This window comes from Carcharhinus amblyrhynchos, chromosome 8 (genome assembly GCF_965287045.1).
Source record: "Carcharhinus amblyrhynchos chromosome 8, sCarAmb.v2.hapA, whole genome shotgun sequence".
Classification (NCBI taxonomy): domain Eukaryota; kingdom Metazoa; phylum Chordata; class Chondrichthyes; order Carcharhiniformes; family Carcharhinidae; genus Carcharhinus; species Carcharhinus amblyrhynchos.
Window position 1 is genome coordinate 59,909,025 of NC_137331.1, and position 20,157 is coordinate 59,929,181.

The 20,157-nt window shown below is 42.2% G+C and overlaps 1 protein-coding gene across 8 annotated transcripts in view; it reads right to left on the minus strand.

Moving 5' to 3' along the window:
- Positions 1-20,157, minus strand: part of dnajc5b (DnaJ (Hsp40) homolog, subfamily C, member 5 beta) — a 125,636-nt gene that overhangs the window by 43,056 nt on the left and 62,423 nt on the right. For 4 of the 8 annotated variants that reach the window (XM_080194154.1, XM_080194150.1, XM_080194152.1 and 1 more), the window contains one exon: positions 18,007-18,161. The exons of 3 other annotated variants lie outside the window; for them this stretch is intronic. The gene's annotated coding sequence lies outside the window, so the exon portion shown is untranslated. The remainder of the gene's footprint in view (positions 1-18,006; positions 18,162-20,157) is intronic. One more of the 8 variants, XM_080194153.1, reaches the window with a different exon arrangement.

Genomic DNA, 20,157 nt, shown 5'->3' on the forward strand with positions numbered 1-20,157 from the left:
CGTATCCACATATATCTGCTAGGCTCTTGCCGACTCACAGCCTATCCAAATCTCCTTGAACCCTCTTTACATCCTTCTCACCACTCACATTCCTACTTTAGTTTCCAGAAACTTGAAAATATTATACTTGGTTCCCACATCCAAATCATTGATATATATTGTGAATAGCTGGGGCTCCAAACACAGTTCCTTGTGGTACCCCACTAGTCACAGCCTGCCATTCTGAGAATGACACACTTATTCCTACACTCTGTTTTCTGTCCATTAACCAATCGTCAATCAATGTCAGACTATTACCCCTATGTCATGAATCCTAATTTTGTTTACTAACTTCCTGGATGGGACCTAATCAAAAGCCTTCTGAAAATCTAATTCCACTACATCCACTGGGTCCCGCTTATCAATACTGCTAGTTACATCTTCAAAAAACCCCAACGAGGTTCATAAATCCATGTTGACTCTATCAGATCATTAATTTCTAATTATCTCAGCTGTTCTAATAGATTCTATTATTTTCCCTACAATTGTGATCAGATTAACAGGTCTATAATTTTCTGTTTTCTCTTTTTCTCCTTTCCCAAACAGTTAAATTACATTTGCAGCCTCCCACTCAGCAGGCATCATTCCAGAAACTGTGGGATTTTGAAAGATGACCACCATTGTATTCATTATCTCCATAGCTACTGTTTCTAACACTTTGGGATGTAGATTGCCAGGTCTGAGAGATTTATCAACTTTCAGTCCCATTAATTTCTCCAATCCTTTTTTTTACTAAATATTAATTTCCTTCAGTTCCTCATTCTGTCCAATATCTTGCTTTGCTATTATTTCTGAGCGATTTCTTGTAACTTCCTCCATGAAGGCAGACAGAAAGGCCTGAACTTTACACTCTCCAGGGGTGGTTTTGAAGCAGGAGTGTGAAATTGGATGGATGGAATTCCCTCCCCAATCCCACTAGTTCTGACTCATTCACAAGCTTATGCTGGGGAGGCAGAGCCTTGGACAGGAGACCTGCCTTTGTCCCACTTAGGCTCATATATGACCACTTCAGCCTCAATTTTGAGGCTGCTGGGTTATGGGTAACACAGGTTGGGAAATAGAAAAATTCATCGTCCTCAATCTCAGGCAGGAAGGTGGGGAGCGGGGGGGGGGAAGGGGGTTGGTGGGGGGGTCATGGAGGGATGCCTCCATCAGAAGCCCCATTCTGACTGGAGGATCCCTCCCGTTGCAGACCAGATACCTCTGGACCTCCCTCCTCGACCCGCTCACCAGCTTATCCCCGTTTACCCAATTGCCCCCCCCGCCCCCATCCTTGTGACTCCCCATTCCATACTTCCCACCTCCCAGGCATTCTTTACCCTCCCCTCTCCAGGAGCCCTGTCATATACCTTTACTCTGACTCCCTGCTGTTAGTCCCAGGCACAGAGCTGCAGTACCTCTTCTGGTCACTGTCGTGTTGGGCCTAAATGGGCTGGAGAACTGTCGGCCAATCTGATTGTCCAGCTCTCCAAGGTGGGACATCATTCCAAATGCTGACGGAAGTGCCGCTTGCTGCAAATCAATGCTTGTTTGAGTGTAAAATGATAGCAGGCCTGTTGGAGTTGGTGGGTCCCACCATCTGAAAAGTTCAGGCCAAAGTAATTTTATAACTTTTTGCCATCTCCCTGTGACCAATTATAAATTTTCCTATTCCTGTCTGTGATAGACTCACATTTGCCCTTGCTAACCTTTTGCTTTCATATAGATTGTTATGGATTTATCCACTAACAACAAGGCCCAAAATTAAGTTTAAAGTTTCCTTATTAGTGTCACAAGTAGGCATACATTAACATGGCAATGAAGTTACTGTGAAAATCCCCTAGTCACTACATTGTGGTGCCTGTTCGGGAACACTGATGCAGAATTTAACATGGCCAATGCACCTAACCAACACGTCTTTCGGACAGTAGGATGAAACTGGAGCATCTGGAGGAAACCCGTGCAGACAGGAGGAGGATGTGCAGACTCCGCATAGACAGTGACCCAGGTCGGGAATCGAACGTGGTTCCCTGGCACTGTGAGACAGCAGAGCTAACCACTTGCCATTGTGTCAAATGATGGGATGTGGTCTATCTAGCAACAAGGGACAACCTGCCAGCAGCCCACATTCAAAGTGGCTGATGAGATGCTTCTTTTTCCTAGTAATGAGATGAGCAGACAATTAAATAAAATCAGATGTAAAGGACCGTATTATCAGGTAGCTGTTCACCGAAATGTCTGAAAGGTTGGGAAGGCGTATAGGTGCTAATTTTTGGGAGTCAGGAATGTAGGACAGACAGACGGCCCAATATACAATGAGCAAATTCAAAGAGAGCTGGGGTAAAACTGTCAACTCGTGCAGAGGCAGAGGCCAGTTTTAAACATTTTACTGCAAGCCACGTTTAACATCTCAGGAAGGTCAGGGTAACATCTACCAGCAAGCCAGCCAACAGCAGAGGTCCTTTATAAAGTTTTGCAGCTAAGTTAATGCAGAAACCTTCATAGAGGCAGTTTATCTATCTTCACTGACTCTGGATATGATTATCCCCAGTCTGGATCATCTTCCTGGTAGTATGTGCTAACTATAAACTGGATTTAACTTGTAGATATGTTTAAGGTGGATGTTGCTTGGGGAACAGTGAAGTCTTACTAAGTTTAAGTATCAGGAATATAGTTTGGAAGAAGGGGTAATTTCTAGAGAAAACTGTATGTGTGTATATTACTCAAGTGTTTATGTGTCCTGTTCTTTCATATTTGCCTTTTCTTTCATCTAACAAATAGCATTTAGTAATTGGTACACTGGAACCGTGCTGCCCCGTTCTCACAGTGGTTTCATGTGACTCCTCACACCACTTATAAATAACAATATGCACTACCACAAACTGATGTCTCACATTAAGGTAACCTCGCAGATAACATCAGCGTGGTTCGTGACAATGTGCAGAAGCTTTTACAGTGTGTGTGTTTTATTCTCTCACTAGTTTACATTCATATTCCATTCTACCTTTTTTCATCGGTTTCCTTTGTCTCCTTTCGATGCACGCTAATACGTTCCCAATCTTCAGGTTTACTGCTTTATTTTTGCTGCTTATATCAAATCTGATTAAAGAGTTGTTTGTGAGCACACACATCTCATGGATCATGAGACTGAAAATGAGACTGTTGCTCACCACTTCCTCTAAATGGTTGAAAAGTTTCTTCATTTACAAAAATGTAATTCTGGAGTTTGAGAATCACATCTGATGTGCACCGAGGTAAAAAAAAAGACTGAAAATGTAACAGAAGACTTGGAATCCTCAAAAAAGTCACTAATGGTGCAGAGAGAAGAACTTGCATTTATACTGAACCTTTCCATCTTTAGTTTGTCACAAAGAGGTTAAATGTGTTAAAATGTCATATGATAGATATGGGAGACATTTAAGGACATACTTCATAATGCTCAACAAAGATATATTCCATTGAGAAAAAGACTCTACCAGAAGGATGAACCATTCGTGGCTAACTGAGGAAGTTAAGGATGGTCTCAAATTGACAGAAGAAGTGTAACATGTTGCTAAGATTAATAAGTCAAAAGACTGGGAACATTTTAGAAATCAGCAAAGAATGACTAAAAACATAGAGGGAGGAATTTAAATATGAAAATAAACTAGCAAGAAATATAAAAATGAGCAGTAAAAGCTTCTACAAATATATAAAATGGAATCAAATAACCTGAAGTAAACTTTGGTCCCTTAGAAGATGAAATGTGGGAATTATTAATAAGAAACATAGGGAATGAAGAGACTTTGAACATATTATATTGTCAAGACATATTATATATGTCTTGACAATAGAAGACAGTAAAAGCGTGTTGAAAATATTTGAAAATGAAGGGCCAAAAGAGAGGGAGGAAATGAAGAAAATCAGAATCTCTAGAGAGGAAGTACCAGGAAAATTAATGGCATTAAAGGTTGACAAGTCCCTAGGATCTGATGATCTTTATCCTGGAGTTTCACAAGATGTGGCTGTAGAGATAATGAATGTTTTGGTTGTAATCTTCCAAAACTCCCGAGAGTCTGGAAAGGTCCCAGTCAACTGGAAAACTACAAATGTAATGCCCCTAATCAAAAAAGGAGGGAGACAAAAAACAGGAAACTATTGGCCAGTTAGCCTAACATCTGTCATTGGGAAAATGTTGGAACCCACTACTACGGAAGCTGTAGAAGAGCATTTAGAAAATCATAACACAATCAAGCAGAGTCAACATGGTTTTATGGAAGGAAAATTGTGTTAGACAAATTTATTAGTATTATTTGTGAATATAACAAGCAGGGAGGATAAAGAGGAACTTGTAGATGTAGTGTATTTGGCTTTTCAAAAGGCATTAGTGCTGGGGCCTCAACTATTTACAATTTAATGATGACTTGGATGTAGAGACTGAGTGTATTATAGTCAAATTTGCTGATGATAGAAAAATAGTTGTAAGGAGCTTACAAAAAGTCTGCAAGTGGATATAGATAGGTGAGCAAAAACAGACAGATGGAGTAAAAATGTGGAAAAATGTGTGGTAGTCCTCTTTGGTAGGAAGAATTGAAAAGCAGAATATTATTTAAATTGAGAAACTGCAGAATTCTACAGAGAGATCTGGGTGTACATGTACCTGAATCATAAAACGTTAACATGCAAGTTATAGCAAAAGTTAGGAGAGCGATTGGAATGTTAGCCTTTTTTACAAGGGTGGGGCAGTATAAAGAGTAAAGTCTTCAAGAACTATTCATGCGGATGAGACCGCACCTATTGCATACAGTTTTGGTCTTATTTAAGGAGAGATGTACTTCTATTTGTAGCAGTTCAGAGCAAGGTTACTGAGCTGATTCTTGAGATAAAAAGGGTTGTCTTATGAAGAAAGGTAGAGCAAGTTGGGCCTATACTCACCACAGTTTGGAAGAATGAGTGGTGATTTTATTGATGAATGTCAGATTCTGAGGGGCTTGACAGAATAGATGCAGAGAGGATGTTTCCCCTCTAGGTGAATCCATAACTAGGGGAGACAGTTTCAGAATTAAGGTTCTTCAATTTAATATGCAGATGAGGAGCAGTTTCTTCTCTCAGAGGGTTGTTAATCTTTGGAGTTCTCTACCCCAGAGATCAGTGGAGACCAGTCATTGAACATATTCAAGAATGAGTTAGACAGGTTTTTGATTGACAAGGGAGTGAATCATCAAGGGGTCAAATGGCCAATCCCTGCTCATATTTGTTTGTTATTAGGTTCAAAGTGTTTTAATTAAGTACCTTTGAAGTATTGTGAGTTAGTTGGCAACAGGCAACTAACACGCAAGGTTTCATAAACAACAACTTGACAATGATCAGACAATCTATTTTCGTGATGTTGTTGTTGAGCATTAATCAGCAAGAGCTTCCCACCTCTTCTCAAATAATTCCACAAGACTTTTGGTGCCCAACTGAATGGGAAGATGGGTGTTTAAGTTTAACATGAGCTCAGAAGTCCTCAGGTACCAAATTGGAGTGCCAGCCTATATTTCTGTGCACACCATGCTTGGGGGGGGGGGGGGGGGGGGGGGGGGGGTGTGGGGGAGGTGGTAGGGGGAGGGCCCGAAACCCTAACCTTCTAAATCAGTGCCAAGAGCACTATATACAAAACCATTAAGTTTTTGCATGATTCTAGTTGCTGTTATATCACCTAATGTCCAAAACATTTTTTTAAAATTTGCATTTTTTAAAGTAAAAAACACAATTTGGATGGCGTGACTTTACAGGTGTTCTACTTACTACAAGGCCTATTTATCATCTTACAGGTTTACCCTATTCTCATGGAAGCACATTCCCACAATGATAAAGATCCTGAAAGCCAACTCCAAAACTTTTCTGTTTAATGTTTCGTCATGGCTCTCCATGACTACTGTACATTATTGGACAGATGGGTGAAGTTGAACACAATCCATTCATTTCCAAAAGTGGGTGCAAATCCCAGAGGGCGTCACAGTGCTTAGCACTGATGCCTCATAGCGCCAGGGAGCTAGGTTCGATTCCTGGCTTGGGTCGCTGTCTGTGCGGAGTCTGCATGTTCTTCCCGTGTCTGCGTGAATTTCCTCCCACAATCGAAAGACATGCTGGTTAGGTGCATTGGCCATGCTAAATTCTCCCTCAGTGTACCCGAACAGGCACCAGAATGTGGTGATTAGGGGATTTTCATTGTAACTTTATTGCTGTGTTGATGTAAGCCTACTTGTGACACTAATAAACTTATTTTAAGTTGCTATTTTCTGCCCACATTCAAGTCTGACATAACTTTTATTTCTTAACGTAATTGTGTAAGTGATTGCAAGTTCACAGAAAAGTGGTGTGTATTAATTGATATACTGGCAATCTATCTCAAAGTTTGTGGGAGCTGGGTTGAGGCTAGAAGACTTGGCAGTTTGAAACATTAACCTTTTACTTCTTAGAGTTTGAATTTATCCTGGAATGAGAGATGTAACAAGAATGTGCTTTAGGATCATTTCAAACCAGCACCAGGCTGTCTGACCTTTGGTCCTCAATTTGCCATGACATTTCTGCAGCTATCACTCTGCAAATGCTCCTTCACACTCATGTTTGATGCCCACTCTGCTCAATCGTCCTCACACTCATGTTTGATGCCCTCTAAACCCATTACTCTCTCACACCTTGACCATTCATCCTGACATGCCCTCATATCTGCTCCCGAGTCCAAAGACTACACACTTGAATGGCTAAACCAATTGCTCACCATAAACATTCACCATTAGATCAGACTGGATAGGTCCTGGTCTCCTTCGCTGAAACACCTCATCCTTCCATGATCATTCCAGCTTCTTTTGTTTGCGTACTGTCTTCTGAAACCCCCCAACTTTCTCCTGCTTCCTCCATTCTCATCTCCAGCAAGTGCAAAGAGCATTTATGTTACAACTACTGCGATCATTCATTCGGCTGCCTCCACCTACCATATCCTTCCCATCCACCAATCCATAAGGCCAAACTTCCCCCATACTCATCTACTACGTGTCCTGAATTGTATTTTTCTCTAGTTTCAGTGCTATCTCACCTCAGGTCCTGTCTAAGCTCAATCTGTCCATGAGACCCATGTCCTTCAACCCTATTCTCACTAACTACTGACTACTCAACACATTTTCCGCCGGGCCCCCCCCCCCCACCGGTTAGCTACAATTGTTAACAGGTTTTGTTCTCTCCATGTATTGTCTCACTCCTTTCAAAACTGTCATCACCTATCCCTTCCTCAAAAATATCCACCCTTATACCTTCTACAAGCCACCTCCCTTTCTGACACTGAGCTACATTATGAGGGCAGATTATCAAAAGCTTGGTTGAAGAGGTTGGTTTTAAAGAGCATCTTAAAAGAGAAAAGAAAAGTAGTGAGGTAAAAGAATTTAGCGAGAAAATCACAAAGCTTAAGGTATTGGCAGCTGAAAGCACAGATACCAATGGTAGAGGACAAAAATTGGAGATGCTCAAGAGGTCAGAGTTCCAAGAGTTTGGATAGCGAAGGGTTTTGCAGCTGAAAGAGATTACAGAGATAGGGATGGATGAGGCCATGTATAGGTGATGGAGTGAATGGTGTGAGTTAAGAAATGGGCAGCAGTGTTTTGAATAAGCTCAACTTTACGGAGAGTTGAATGTGGAAGAATGATTAGATTTGTCCAGTCCCCTACACTGATGACATCCAACACCTCGCTATCTCTCTAGGTCCATGATTTGCGACTGCTTGTCCAATATCCAGTGCTGGATGACCACAGATTTCATCCATTTGGAAGACCAAAGCCAGTGTCATCCCCATCACAAATTCCATTTCCTGGCTATTGATTCAATCCCTCTCTCAAGTCACCGAGGTTGTACCAGAACATTTATAATCTTGGTGTCATATTTGACCTCAAGATGTTCTTCTGACCACGTGTACCACCATCATTAAAATTGACCTATTTCCAATTCCATAACCTAGGCTGCTTCTACCCCTGCCTCGTTTTATCTGCTGCTGAAGCTATAATCCATGCTAATGTAACTCATAAGCTTAAATATCTAATGTTCTCCATTTTCCAACCTCAATAAACTTGAGCCCTTTCAAAGCTCTGTTGCACAGATCCTACCTCTTATCAAGTCGCATTTATCTATTCGTCCCATGCTCACTGACCTACATGAGCTCCAGGTCCTTAATTATAATCCCTCCATGGCATCACTGCTTCCTGTCTGTGTATTCCTCTCTTGCCTCCAAATATCCAAAACTGTGCAGATTTCACACTAGGCAAATCAGCGAAGGGGCGTGTAACCTGGATAATGTGTTACAAGAGAAAGTCACACCCCCTAAACTGACAAACTCTGATGGTCAGGAACAAGAGGGGTAGCTGAGGGGAAGGAGGGGAGTGGGGGGAGGAAGGAGGGGAGTGGGAGGAAGGAGGGGGAGACCCGAAAGTCTCAGCTCCTGAATCTGCACAACAGGTTTGAGATTCTTGCCCCCAGTGTGGACAAGAACGAGGACAGCAAGGTGGATGAGCAAACTGCCCACAGTACAGTGGTGCAGGGAGAGGTCAAAGTGGAAGAAATAAAGAGGAATGTAGGGGTAATTGGGGATAGTGTAGTTAGGGGCATAGACGCTGTTCTTTGTGACAAGGATAAAGAATCCTGAAGGTTGTGTTGCCTGCCTGGTACTGGGGTCCAGGATGTCTCATCTGGCTGCAGAGGAACCTGGAGTGGCAGGGTAAGAATCCGGTCATCGTGGTTCATGTAGGTGCCAACGACATAGGCAAAATAGGAACGAAGGATCTGCAGAGGGAGTATGAAAATCTGGGAACCAAATTAAAAAGCAGAACCAACAAGGTAGTTATCTGTGGATTACTACCTGAACCACGTGCGAATTGGCGTAGGGTAAATAGGATTAAGGAGGTGAATGCGTGGCTCAAGGATTGATGTGAGAGGAATGGGTTTGAATTTATGGGGCATTGGCACCAGTATTGGGGAAGATGGGACCTGTTCATATGGGATGGTCTTTGCCTGAATCATGCTGGGACCAGAGTCCTGGCGAATCGTATAACTAGGACTGTAGATAGGGCTTTAAACTAATTAGTAGGGGGGGGGGGGGGAGGGTGCAGGAGTGGGGGAAATTACAAAATCTAAAGTAAAGGAGAGGGTACAAGTGCAGGTTAATGTTGAGGATGTTCCACTAATTAAAGGAGTAGGGGGCAGGAGAGAGGTTAGTAGCGTTTCTACAAATAAGGTGCAGATAAAGGCTGGTATAAAGACACTTCACCTGAATTCACAAAGCATTCAAAACAAAGTGAATGAGCTGATGGCACAAATCGGTATGATCTAGTGGCCATTACAGAAACGTGGTTGCAGGGTGACCAGGACTGGGAATTTAATATCCAGGGGTATCAGACATTTAGGAAGGAAGACAGGAGGAAAAAGGAGGTGGGGTAGCTCTGTTAATAAAGGATAATATCAGGGCAATAGTAAGAGAAGATGTAGGCTCCAAAGAGCAAAACGTGGAATTGTTGTGAGTGGAGATAGGGAATAGTAAGGGGAGCAAGTCGCTGGTAGGTGTGGTCTATAGGCTCCCAAATAATAACTTTGAGGTGGGGCGGGCTATAAACAAGCAAATAATTGATGCGTGCAGAAACGGAACGGCGATAATTATGGGGGATTTTAATCTGCATATTGATTGGTTGACTCAAGTCGGACACGGTGGGCTTGAGGAAGAGTTCTTGGAATGCTGTCGGGATAGTTTCCTTGAATAGTATGTAACGGAACCTATGAGGGAGCGAGTTATCTTAGATCTGGTACTGTGTAACGAGGCAGGTAGAATTAGGGATCTTCTTGTGAGGGGTCCTTTTGGGACGAGTGATCATAGTATGGTTGAATTTCTGATGCAGATGGAGGATGAGAAAGTAGGGTCCCGAACCTGTGTCCTCTGTTTGAGCAGAGGGGAGTATGTTAAGATGAGGGCAGAATTGGCTAATGTAGATTGGGGGTGCAGATTGGTTGGTAGGACAGCTGAGGAACAGTGGACGATTTTTAAGGAGATCTTTTTTGGTACTCAGCAGAAATATATTCCAGTGGTAAAGAAGGACTGTAAGAAAAGGGATAACCAGCCGTGGTTATCAAAGGAAATAAAGGAGTATTAAATTAAAAGCCGATGCGTTCAGAGCGGCTAAAAATAGTGGGCAATTAGAAGATTGGGAAAGATTTAAAAAACAAAGAATGATGAAGAAAGTGATAAAGAAAGAAAAGATAGAGTATGAAGCTGAACTAGCTCTAAATATAAAAAATGATAGTAAAAGTTTTTACAAATATATAAAGAGGAGGAGACTGGCTAGAGTGAATGTTGGACCCTTGGAGGACAAGAGGGGGGATTTAGCGGTGGGTAATGAGAAAATGGCTGAGACTTTAAAGTTTTTTGTGTTGGTCTTCATGGAGGAGGACACAAATAGCTTGCCGAATACTAAAGATAGAAGGATGGTAGGAGATGAGGTCCTTAATGCAATTACTGTCACTAAAGAGGTAGTGCTTGATAGACTAACGGGACTGAAGGTAGTCAAGTCCCCGGGACCGGATGAAATGCATCCCAGGATTCTGAAAGAAATGGCAGAAGTAATAGCAGATGCCTTAGTAATTATTTATCAAAATTCGCTGGACTCTGGGGAAGTGCCAGAAGATTGGAAAACAGCTAATGTTACGCTGCTGTTTAAAAAAGGTAGCAGACAAAAGGCAGGGAATTATAGGCCGGTTAGCTTAACATCCGTAGTTGGAAAAATGCTAGAATCCATCATCAAAGAAGAAATAGCAAGACACCTAGAAAAGAACGGTTTGATCAAGCAGATGCAGCATGGATTCGTGAAGAGGAAGTTGTGTTTAATGAATTTATTAGATTTCTATGAAGATGTGACTAGTGCGGTAGACAGAGGGGAATGGGTGGATGTGGTATTTTTAGATTTCCTGAAGATTTTGATAAGGTGCCTCACAAAAGGTTGCTGCAGAAGGTTAGGGTGCATGGAGTTGGGGGTAAGGTGTTAGCGTGGATTGAGGATTGGTTATCTAACAGGAAGCAGAGAGTTGGAATCAATGGGTGCTTTTCTGGTTGGCAGTTGGTGACTAGTGGAGTGCTGCAGGGATCGGTGCTGGGGCCTCAACTGTTTACCATTTACATAGATGATCTGGAGGAGGGGGCTGAGTGTAGGGTAACAAAATTTGCTGATGACATGAAGATGAGTGGACAAGCAAATTGCGTGGAGGGCACGGAAAGTCTGCAGAGAGATCTGGATAGACTCAGTGAGTGGGCGAGGACCTGGCAGGTGGAGTATAACGTTAGCCAATGTGAGGTTATCCACTTTGGTAGAAATAACAGTAGGAGGGATTATTATTTAAAGGGTGAATAGCTGCAGCATGCTACAGTGCAGAGGGACCTGGGGGCCCTTGTGCACGAATCGCAAAAACCCAGTCTGCAGGTGCAGCAGGTGATCAAGAAGGCGAATGGAATGTTGGCCTTTATAGTGAGGGGGATAGAATATAAAAGCAGGGAGGTCTTGCTGCAACTGTACAGGGTACTGGTGAGGCTGCAACTGGAGTACTGTGTGCAGTTTTTGTCCCTGTATTTGCCAAAGGATAGATTAGCCCTGGAGGGAGTACAGAGAAGGTTCACCAGGCTGATGCCGGAGATGAGGGGGTTAACTTATGAAGAGAGATTGAATAGACTGGGTCTGTACTCGTTAGAGTTTAGAAGGCTGAGGGGGGATCTTATAGAGACTTACAAGATAATGAAGGGGCTAGATAGGGTAGAGATTCTTCCCACTTAGAAAGGACAGCAGAACTACAGAGCATAGCCTCAAAATAAGGGGGGGGGGGAACAGTTTAGAATGGAGTTGAGGAGGAACTTCTTCACTCAAAGGGTGGTGAGTCTTTGGAATTCTCTGCCCATTGAAGTGGTGGAGGCTGCCTCGTTGAATATATTTAAGTCACGGGTAGATAGATTTCTGATAGACAAGGGAATTAAGGATTATGGGGAGAAAGCAGTAAAGTGGAACTGATTCACTTCAGATCAGCCATGATCTTATTGAATGGCAGGACAGGCTCAAAGGGCTAGATGGCCTACTCCTGCTCCTATTTCTTATGTTCTTATGTTAAATTAATCTAACATCCCTGACAGTGCTGACCTACATTAGCATCTGGTCTTCCAGCTGATCAAACTTAAAACTGTCATGTTTTAATCCTTTTGAAGCCTCATCACTCCCCACCTCCGTGATGTTTTTTAATCAATTGTGTGATGTGGAAAACACTGGCAAGGCATTTACTGTTCATTCCTTAATACTCTCTTCTAGTCCTACAACCTCCCCACTTTCAAGAACCTGTGTAAAACCCATCTCTTTATTCAAGATTTTGGCCACCCTTTTAAAATGATCTTATTTGGTTTAAAGTCCATTTTTCCCCTTTTGCCTCGCAAGCACCTTGAGACAATTTTTCAGCATTATATAAATGCAAGTTCTTGGTGCAGCAAGTGGTCTTCCATTAGGCACTAAATTCCAGAATTACTCCAAAAGAGTATTTATTTCCGCTTCGGATAACACAAAATGCAAAAAGAATATATCAAAAAACCGTAATACAATCTTGGAGTTCTCATGAAACTGTAATCTATGCACACTTTATTTTTATGGTTGTATCACAATGCCTTAACCTACTGTTATATGTTTCACTCCTCAGATTTATGCAATGTACGTATAACAGGTTTTAATTACAGTATTTTAAAATGGCTCTTCCATGCTTCAGTTCCAGCTTCCTGCTCTATCATTTGTTCACTCTTCTGAGTCCACACCCAGCCTTAACCAATCAAACACAGTAAGCCTTAATAGAAAATAGACTCAAATAATTGAACATCGAATAATTGAACACTACACCTACAATCTTGTAGCTTAATTGCCTATTTTCTATATCTCCAAGTAATTACTAGAACTGGGGTATTAGAGGTATTTACACAGATAGAGATAATCTTGAAGTTTTCACTTCAGTGAAATGTATCTTTAAATGCAGGTTGCAATTCTCCAGCCTCTTTCTAATGGCGCCAACCAGTTCACGCCAAGAAAGGGCGTGAGACCTATTAGCATAATTAAAGTAGTATTTAATTATGCTTTACCCATTCAACTCCCAAATGATGGAATTCTTTGACTTTTGGGCATGGAGCGATAATAGCGAGAATCACCACTGGCTTTAACAGGCAGGGACTTGGTGTGATGGTCACACTGAGAGGCTTGGAGGCCAGTGAACCCCCCTGTTGGTCAGGGGCATAGCTTGGCAGTGCCCATCGGGCAGTGCCCACCTGGTGGGGCCCACCTGGTGCACTGGTAGTGACCAGCAGTGGCCATTGTAGAACTTGGCAGTTGGTGCCAGTTGAGCACTGCCGTGTGCCAGGGAGAAGGTGGGGCCTGAGCTAGAGTGGAGCCTGTGGGGGCTTTGATGGGGGGTCCTGATGTGGGGGCATGTCGGCGGCTGGACAGCAGAATTATCGGAGGCCTTGATACTCCGATGTTAGCGACCAGTGTCAGGGATGGGGAGGGGGAACATGCTGCCGATGAGGGGAGGGTTTCCAATATCCATGGGGGGAGGTAGGGAGTCTCCCAATGCACTACGAGATTGGGGTATCTTTTGTGCAATGGCATGAACACTATAAAGCCAGGCTCACAGGCTTGAGCACTTACACTTTAACAACTCCCTTCTGACTGGACTTATTGCCTAATCTCAGTTTATGTACCTGAACATGTCCCATGACCCTAACATTCCCTCTGGCTCCCCAAATATACAGTTCACTTCTGAACACTGCCCACAAAGTCACTGGCTGATGGCACCAATAGCAATAGTCTGCACGTCTGTCTCATGTTAGGCCTAGTAATTCATCAAGCTGCCCCACTGAAAACTATAAAAGAAACTTATATTAGGGGCAGCAAGAAAAAAAACAGTCACAGTAAATTCAAGAGGTGGTAATTTGGTTTCAGCAATGCTGCACTAGGATAAGAAATATCTATGTGAACCCACAAAACAAGTCAAAAATAACAGACACAGTCAGACATTGTGCTTACAGCAAATACTTAACTTCTGTCCAGGTAAATTCTGATTGCCCGAGAGCCTTTCTTCCCTTTGTTATCAGGAAATGTGCTGCGGTTAATCTACTGAGAATTGAAGATTTTTTTTATACTTGTTCACAGGATGTGGGTGTTGCTGGTTGGCCAGCATTTATTGCCCATCCCTAATTGCTCTTGAAAGGGTGGTGATGTGCTCCATACTTGAACTATAGCAGTCCATGTGTTGTTGGTGCATCTACAATGCTGTTAGGAAGAGAGTTTCAGGAATTTGACCAAGTGACAGTGAAGGAAAGGCTGTATATTTCCAAGTCAGGATGGTGCATAACTTGAAAGAGAACTTGCAGCTACTAGTGTCCCCATGTGTCTGCTCCCTTGTCCTTTTAGGTGGTAAAGGTCATGGGTTTGGAAGGTGCTGTCAAATGAGCATTGGTTAGTTGTTACAGTGTATTTTATGTATGGTACACAAAGAACAAAACAGCGCAGGAACAGGCCCTATGGCTCACCATGTCTGTGCCAACACAGATGCCTATTTAATCTAATGTTTTCTTGCCTCTAAGCAATCCATATCCCTCTATTCTCTGTCTATTCGTGTATCTATCCAGATGCGTCTTGAACATTGATATAGACTCTGCTTCCATCACCTCCTCTGGCAGCACGTTCCAGGCATTCACCACCCTCTGTGAAAATCTTGCCCCTCACATCTCTTTTAAACTTTCCCTCTCTTACTGTCAACCTATGCTCTTGGGTAATCGATCCTTCAACCTTGAAAAAAAAATTGCCACTATCCACTCTATCCAAGCCTGTCATAATTTTGTAAACTTTTATCGGGTCCCCCCTCATCCTCTGATGCTTAAATGTAAACAATCCAAGTTTGTTCAACCTTTCTTCATAGTCCATATCCTCCAAACTAGGCAACATCCTGGTAAATCTCTCCTTTACAATGCATCAACATCCTTCCAGATTTGTAGGCCAGAATTGTATGCAATACTCCAAATGCAGCCGAACCAAAGCCTTGTACAGCGTGATTTTCCAATTCCTGTACACAACACTCCAACCGATAAAGGCCAGCATGCCATATACCTTCTTGACCACCTTGTCCACGTGAGTTGCCACTTTCAAGAAACTGTGAATCTGCATACCTAGATCTCTCTGTATGTTAATATTTCTAAGGGCTCTACCATTTATTGTATACTTTCTTTCTGTAGTAGACCTTCCAAATTGCACCATATTAAATTCCATCTGCCATCTTTCGGCCCAAGATTCCAGCTGATTTATATCTTGTTGTATCCTCTGACAATCCTCCTCATTATCCACTACTCCTCCAGTTTTTGTACCATCTGCAAATTTACTAATCAGACCACTTACATTTTCCTCCAAATCATTTATATACATTACAAACAGCAGAGGCCCCAGCACTGCTCCTTGTGGAACACGCTTGTCACAGATCTCCAGTTGGAAAAGTATCCTTGCACTGCAACTCTCAGCTTTCTATGCCCAATAAGAAGTCTGACAACACCAGGTTTAAATCCAACCAATTTATTTGATGGTAAACTCACAAGCTCTCGGGGTTTGCCCGAAAGCTTGTGAGTTTACTATCAAATAAATTGGTTGGACTTAAATCTGGTGTTGTCAGACTTCTTACTGTGTTTACCACAGTCCAACGCCAGCATCTCCACATCATGACTTCTATGCCCAAACCAGTTTTGTATCCATTTTACCAGCTCACCTCAGATCCCATATGACTTCCCCTTCTGTATCAGCCCACCATGAGGATCATTATCGAAGGCTTTACTAAACATATGCTGTCCTGCTGTGGTCAATTTTTCTTATCACTTCCCCAAAGAACTCAATCAAGTTTGTGAGACATGACTTCCCCTTCACAAAACCGTGCTGCCTATCGCTAATAAGGCTATTCTCTTCCAGATGTGAGTACATCCTGTCCCTAAGAATCTTCACCAATAATTTCCCACCACTGGTGTAACCAAAGGGGCTTATGATTTCCCAGGTTGTCTCTTCTAACATCCTTAAACAGGAACAATGTTAGCTACTCTTCAATCCTCAGGTATCTTGCCTGTGACTAACAAAGAAACAAAGATTTTGGCCAAGGCCTCAGCAATTTCTTCCCTTGCCTCTTTCAGTATTCTGGTTAGACTCTATCTGGCCTTGGGGTTTGTCTACCTTAATATTTTTCAAAACATCCAATATCTCCTGCCTTTTTATCTCAACTTGTCCTAGAATGTCAACATCCTCCTTTCTATACTCACCATCCACCACATCCTTCTCCTTTGTGAATACTGATAAAATGCACTTGTTAAGGACCTCATTCACCTCACCTGGCTCCACACACAAAGTTCCTTCACTGTCCTTGCGTGGGCCTACCCTTTCCTTAGCTACCCTCTTTCTCCTTATATACGTACAAAATGCCTTGGGATTCTCCTTAATGTTGCCAAGGACATTTCATGGCCCCTTTTTGCCCTCCTAAGTCTCTGTTTAAGCTCTTTCCTGCTCTCTTTGTATTTCTCATTTGCAATTTCCTGAAATTTATGTATGCCCCCAATGCTACCAGTGTGTATTGGTGATGGTGGAAGTGGATGTTTAAGGTGGGTGGATGGGGTGCCAATCAAGTGGGTTGCTTTGTCCTGGATGGTGTGAAACTTCTTGAATGTGGCTGGAGCTACACTAATCCATGCAAGTGGAGGGCATTTCACACACTCTTGGCTTGTGCCTTGTAGATGGTGGACAGGCTTTGGGGAGTCAAAAGATGAGTTACTCTGTGCAGAATTCCCAGGCACCAATGTGCTCTGGTAGTTGCAGTATTTGTATGGGTGGGCCAGTTCTAAATAAATGGACAAACTGAACTGTTGAAACTCAAGTAATGACATTCCTTAAGTATACAGCTCACATAAAAAAAACTTACAACGTGATTTCGTCCAATGCTGATTAGTGCAACCCAACTAAAAGACAAATTGAACTGAGTAACGAAGAATACTAAAAACTATATAAAGGTGAATAAGCACTGTGACACTATTTACTGACCAAAAAATAATAGAAACCCAGATAAAACATCAAGTCAACCTTGTGGAACTCCAAGGATTTCAACTTTCACAGAAGAAAGCAATGGGAAAGCAAAATCAAGAAGATATAAAGTACAGTTGCAAAACCAGGGAAGAAAACAAAAGGAAACATGAAAGAGCCATGAGCTTACCAAGAAGGTAGTGTCCAATAAAGAAAAAGCTGGAGGTAAGTGACCTTAGACTTTGTCATGTGAAATGGTAGTTCACCTGGGAACAGATCCATAGTATTACCTTACACGTTGGTATTTCTAGCACTTAGTCTACCAACAGGTGAAAAGAAAGTAGTCCTCACAGTTGGCTAATGGCAAGGTGAGAGCTGATGTGAGTACCTGGGACTATTAAAGCAACTAATACAATTCTGAAAAATTGAACTATTTATACTAAGAGCCAACTCCTATGAAAGATATCTGCACTTAATCATGGCACGTACGTGTCAGAGATACTACAATGTTTTTGAAAGAAATTGCGATTTTTCTAGCACACATCCATTTTAGTATAATGTATTTTTAAAACACTACAGTGGGTAATAGCCACATAGTGAATTCTCACACATTTCATTGCAAGATAAAACTCAGTAATTCCACAAACTTGAGTTGTCAAATTGAACCTTACATGTTCAAAGCATCCTTGAGTCCCACTGATGTAATCAAACTCTCTGACAGTCAGCAGCAGCTAACAGATGGTCAAATAACTGCTTGTTGTGTATTTTTCCGGCTACGCACAGACATTATATTTATAATACTCTCATACATCGATCTGTGAAGTACATTTACAGCAAGAGCTACAGCACACCAAAACAATGAGATTGTCAGTATAGCATCTACCTGCAGCGAAGGTCCAGCGGCTGCTTCCAGATCTCAGCGCAGAGGTAAACAGGTCACTGGGATTGTGTTCTCTATTTTGTTCAAGCAGCTATTTGATTGGCTTTCCAATCATAAAACCTCGGGCTGAATGAATAAAACATTCGTTGTCACTCTATCTGGAAACCAATGAGACCGAAAAGTGGTTTTATGTTTCACCCACTGATGGTTTACAGACATCCTCACTCCTCAAGCTCCTCTGACTGTGATTAAAAATCGAGGAAGGTGTTTGGAAAAGTAATATTTCTCTACTAAAATAGCATACTTTTGTGAGATATGTAAATTGTTGCTATTCTTTATTTTGCTATTGTTTTTCATGTCAAATACAAGAGAAAGTGGCTATTAACCTGGATTAGTTTGGGAAGCTACTTCATGTCCTGAAGTGTCACCTATCAGGACTTCATGTAGATCTGAAGCATGGGGAACTTGATAGAATCTGAGTCTTAAATATATTTGTTGATTCAAAATTATTGCATTATCTCATATCTATGAGAATACAATCAGTTTATCAAAAGGTACAATTATAAAGTACTAAAATTTGAGATTGAACATTTCTAATTTTTGATGCTGAATGTGTCAGACTCACTGCTTCTCCCCAAAGCCCAGGCTGACTGACTAAACTATATAATATGATATTCTAGTATTGAATGGTTTGAAAGTAAGTTTAGGATCACAGACCCAAATCTAGTTTTAGTTATGGGCCTCAGTTTTATCTCCTTGCGCACGTGTCAGTTTATCACATTGCAGTTTGGAGCAGCTGTTGGAGTGTTTTGACAAATTGGCACCATCTTCAAGTACCTACTGCTCCTGCCGATGGAATTTGGGCCTCTTGCGAGATTTTCCGCTCTCATCACCAAACTCGCTTGAGAAGGACAGGAATGGAAAATCCCAGACAATGTATTTCAAAAATTTGAACAATTTGCTAAGTAAGCTGCTTCATACTGCCACTATGCAGTGGTGACGCGAGAGATATTTTTCACTAACAAAATGCTGCCAAAGCCCAAAAGGATTTTGTGCCTACTACACAATTGAACAACATTGTGTTTGATTTTTACTATTGTGCAATGCCAGCTATATGGACTGTATGTCCCACTGATTGGCTGCTTGAATCAAACACATTTTCCCCTGGCTGTTCATAATAGGCGAGGTACAACCGAGAGGCCCAAATCCCATTGACAGGAAGTCACATTGTGATTGTCCCGTCCCCTGCAAGTGATGAAACGGGAATACCAACATTCAATGTTGGGGACCTCATAATAATAAATTTGAATATTATTATCAGGGTTCTATGTCTGAGAATACCCCGTACTGTTAGATTATTCATGACAGCGTATTCTCGCTGGTCTTCCTGCACCTAGCAGGCAAACCTGCCAGAGCAGCTCATGTGAGTGCATTGCTCGGGGACAGGGGGCGGGGAAGAAGCATCATGCCTGGGCAATTCCTGGGCAGTGCCAGTGGGCAGTGGCAATCAAAGCTGCACTTCCTGCCCGCTGTCACACTGAAAATAAAAGGGAAAATTCTGCCCTTTGCCTTTTGAGGATAAGTAAAGGCAGACCAGGCACTTTGCAGATTCAAACATCACCACCTTTGGCCCACTTGTGAGTTTGCTCTGTATACAGCAAATAATGATCTGATCAGGAGAGCCATCATCCTGCAGGATATCTTTAATGCCATCCATTTCTGCATTAAGCTTACAAGGTGAACAAGTGACTGACTTTTGTACCTGAAATGTGTCTGGTCTGTCTCTAAAACTTAAGCTAAAATGCCTGCTGCCATGATGTATTGCTGGTTTCCCTCACTCCTCATACTTCCAGTGATCTTCTGTAAAAGGATGTTGTAGTCGGCCTTTCTTTTTAGTTACCTCACCAGATTTCCCACCTCCAGTTTGGCAAACTGCTCTCGCATAGGCAGGTTTCACTCTAGTAGCTCAGGAGATCCTCAAACTAAAATGGAATGAGTGGGTGCTGCATGTGCCCCGACCTCTCCCCTCCTGAATAGTTTTTCAAAGAAAATGGCCTAGTTTTTATCTCAATGCGGAGCACTGATGTACAATTGCAGTGTTGTCACATTGTGGAAATTAGCCATTTCATCACATTTTATGCAGAAGCTGCAATT